General features: G+C 39.9%; 1 pseudogene; it reads left to right on the top strand.

Annotated features, from left to right (window-relative positions):
* The first annotated feature begins 2,448 nt into the window (after window positions 1-2,448).
* LOC142356361 (5.8S ribosomal RNA) lies at window positions 2,449-2,600 on the top strand (annotated as a pseudogene).
* Window positions 2,601-4,071: the final 1,471 nt, after the last annotated feature.

Here is a 4,071-nt window from a genome sequence, read left to right as displayed (position 1 = left end):
TCTAGTAGGCTAAGCGCAAGCCGAAACATCAACATGTGAAAGTCGTAGAATTTTGCAATCAAACTGTGGCTAGTACTGTGATGTTACTAGTAACCTGGTGTTCCGTCATATGGCCAAGAGAGCATTTGAAGGCGAAACTTCTGCATGGGAAAGCTGCATCATGATCAAAATTTTATATCGAGTATTATGTTGACGTTAGTAGGCCTTGGCCGAAAACGCAGCATGTGAAAGGTATAGATAAAAGTTATTGTTGCAGTCAGTACTGTGTAGTTACTAGTAGCTGGATTTAAGCTCAAAATGAGACACTGTTGGTGAAACTTCATCATGAGAATGTCACAAGCTGATCAAGCTCTATGATATGACTAGTATTATGTTGCTTCTAGTAGGCTAAGCGCAAGCCGAAACATCAACATGTGAAAGTCGTAGAATTTTGCGATCAAATTGTGGCTAGTACTGTGATGTTACTAGTAACCTTGTGTTACGTCATATGGCCAAGAGAGCATTTGAAGGCGAAACTTCTGCATGGGGAAGCTGCATCATGAACAAAAGTTTATATCGAGTATTATGTTGACATTAGTAGGCCCTGGCCGAAAGCGCAGCATGTGAAAGGTATAGATAAAAGTTATCGTTGCAGTCAGTACTGTGTAGTTACTAGTAGCTGGATTTAAGCTCGAAATGAGACACTGTTGGTGAAACTTCATCATGAGAACGTCACAAGCTGATCACGCTCCATGATATGACTAGTATTATGTTGCTTCTAGTAGGCTAAGCGCAAGCCGAAACATCAACATGTGAAAGTCGTAGAATTTTGCAATCAAACTGTGGCTAGTACTGTGATGTTACTAGTAACCTGGTGTTCCGTCATATGGCCAAGAGAGCATTTGAAGGCGAAACTTCTGCATGGGAAAGCTGCATCATGATCAAAATTTTATATCGAGTATTATGTTGACGTTAGTAGGCCTTGGCCGAAAACGCAGCATGTGAAAGGTATAGATAAAAGTTATTGTTGCAGTCAGTACTGTGTAGTTACTAGTAGCTGGATTTAAGCTCAAAATGAGACACTGTTGGTGAAACTTCATCATGAGAATGTCACAAGCTGATCAAGCTCTATGATATGACTAGTATTATGTTGCTTCTAGTAGGCTAAGCGCAAGCCGAAACATCAACATGTGAAAGTCGTAGAATTTTGCGATCAAATTGTGGCTAGTACTGTGATGTTACTAGTAACCTTGTGTTACGTCATATGGCCAAGAGAGCATTTGAAGGCGAAACTTCTGCATGGGGAAGCTGCATCATGAACAAAAGTTTATATCGAGTATTATGTTGACATTAGTAGGCCCTGGCCGAAAGCGCAGCATGTGAAAGGTATAGATAAAAGTTATCGTTGCAGTCAGTACTGTGTAGTTACTAGTAGCTGGATTTAAGCTCGAAATGAGACACTGTTGGTGAAACTTCATCATGAGAACGTCACAAGCTGATCACGCTCCATGATATGACTAGTATTATGTTGCTTCTAGTAGGCTAAGCGCAAGCCGAAACATCAACATGTGAAAGTCGTAGAATTTTGCGATCAAATTGTGGCTAGTACTGTGATGTTACTAGTAACCTTGTGTTACGTCATATGGCCAAGAGAGCATTTGAAGGCGAAACTTCTGCATGGGGAAGCTGCATCATGAACAAAAGTTTATATCGAGTATTATGTTGACGTTAGTAGGCCCTGGCCGAAAGCGCAGCATGTGAAAGGTATAGATAAAAGTTAGCGTTGCAGTCAGTACTGTGTAGTTACTAGTAGCTGGATTTAAGCTCGAAATGAGACACTGTTGGTGAAACTTCATCATGAGAACGTCACAAGCTGATCACGCTCTATGATATGACTAGTATTATGTTGCTTCTAGTAGGCTAAGCGCAAGCCGAAACATCAACATGTGAAAGTCGTAGAATTTTGCAATCAAACTGTGGCTAGTACTGTGATGTTACTAGTAACCTTTTCTTACGTCATATGGCCAAGAGAGCATTTGAAGGCGAAACTTCTGCATGGGGAAGCTGCATCATGAACAAAAGTTTATATCGAGTATTATGTTGACGTTAGTAGGCCCTGGCCGAAAGCGCAGCATGTGAAAGGTATAGATAAAAGTTATCGTTGCAGTCAGTACTGTGTAGTTACTAGTAGCTGGATTTAAGCTCGAAGTGAGACACTGTTGGTGAAACTTCATCATGAGAACGTCACAAGCTGATCACGCTCTATGATATGACTAGTATTATGTTGCTTATAGTAGGCTAAGCGCAAGCCGAAACATCAACATGTGAAAGTCGTAGAATTTTGCGATCAAACTGTGGCTAGTACTTTGATGATGCTTGTAGCCAACCGAATTGGTTGAAAAGCCCAATAAGTAAGCTAACTTGGGAGAGCTTGTTGGAAACCAAATGCTACTAGATTGGTCCAAATACATCCTTCAACAGGGGATCACTTGGCTCGCTTTACGAAGAGGAGCACAGCTATATGTGTTAATTCGGTATGAATCGCAAGATTTGTTTACCGACCTCTCTAACGCAAAAGGCGGTCTCGGCTTCGGCTGTTGACTGCGTCCGATTCAGGGTTATATAACTCTCGATTGAACACATTGATGTTCTATTGTTGGTGCTTCCAATAAAATTGGAACACTTAAAGCAGAACCGATTCAAATAATAGCATTCTGATCAATGATTGCATTCCTTGATCAAGAACTGCTGGAGTCATTGTGATGGCGAATTTTCTTCATAAGAAAATTGCAAAGAGACGGAACTTAATGAGACTAGTATTATGTTGTTTCTAGTAAGCGGAAGCTGAAACAGCAACATGTGAAAATCAAGTTTTGTTCAATGATCTCGAGGCGATAAGTACTATGAAGCAACTAGTAGCCTAAGCATGACTCAGATTTGAGACAGTCAAAAAGACTGGCGAAACTTCTTCACATGAAAGTTACATAGAGAACTACAAATGTATACAGCGAGTATTATGTTGTTTCTAGTAGGCGAAAGCTGAAACATCAACATGTGAAAGTTGTCTGCAAACTGTAGAACGATATGTGATTAGTACTGTGCTGTTACTAGTAGCCAGTCTGACTGTAGAAGCCAAGACAAAGGGAAACTAATGCATCTGAAAAGGACAAGTTATGGAAAGGTATGCACGATAAGTATTATGTTGTTTCTAGTAAGCGGCAGCTGAAACATCAACATGTGAACGTCGTTGTGTACAGTAACCTAGAACTATATAGTCCTTAGTAACGTGCATTTACTAGTACCTGTAATTGGTATTCAGACTCAGGCAGTTTGGAATAGTTTGGCAAAGATGCACCAGAGAAAACTGGGATTTGATACAGAAATTGTTGAATACAAGTATTATGCTGCTTCTAGTAGGTTGAATCCGAAACATCAGCATGTGAAAATTGAAAACATTTCTGGTTCGAATTGTCACAAGTATTTGGTGATCTGAGTAGCCAAACTCACTACAACGCCAATTGAAGGCAAAAATTCTCAACGGGAAAAGCTATTCTCATTGAATGAGCTAACAAGACGAGTATTATGTTGCTTCTAGTAGGCGAAAGCCAAAACATCAACATGTGAAAGTCTTGCTGAACAAATTTAATGTTGTTGAGCTCAGTACCGTGTGAATTAGTAGCCATAATTGGCGAGCGAAAATTGAACTGGCGAAACTTCGTCTTTGGAAAATTGCAGATGCCGAGCACTTATTTTGCAACGAGTATTATGTTGACTGTAGTAAGCGAAAGCCGAAACAGCAACATGTGAAAGCTGTTGAAATTTGTGGTCATTTTGCAATAAGTACAAGGAGTGTAACTAGTAGCCAGGTCAAAATTTGGGATAAGAATGAGCAAAAATTCTGCATGAGAACAGTTGAAATTATGAAACTAAATTACAAAGACTAGTATTATGTTGTTTCGAGTACGCGAAAGCGGAAACATCAACATGTGAACGTTTGTAACGAAGTTTCGTTAATTTTCAGCCTAGTACTGAGCAAGAACGAGTAGCCTCATCTCCAATCCCACGCAAAATGTAGTGAAATATGTGAGTGAA

Source organism: Convolutriloba macropyga, unplaced genomic scaffold (genome assembly GCF_964194025.1).
Source record: "Convolutriloba macropyga unplaced genomic scaffold, txConMacr16.3 SCAFFOLD_4454, whole genome shotgun sequence".
Lineage (NCBI taxonomy): Eukaryota > Metazoa > Xenacoelomorpha > Acoela > Convolutidae > Convolutriloba > Convolutriloba macropyga.
Note: the sequence above shows the minus strand (reverse complement) of the source record. Positions and strands in the feature narration are given on the sequence as shown.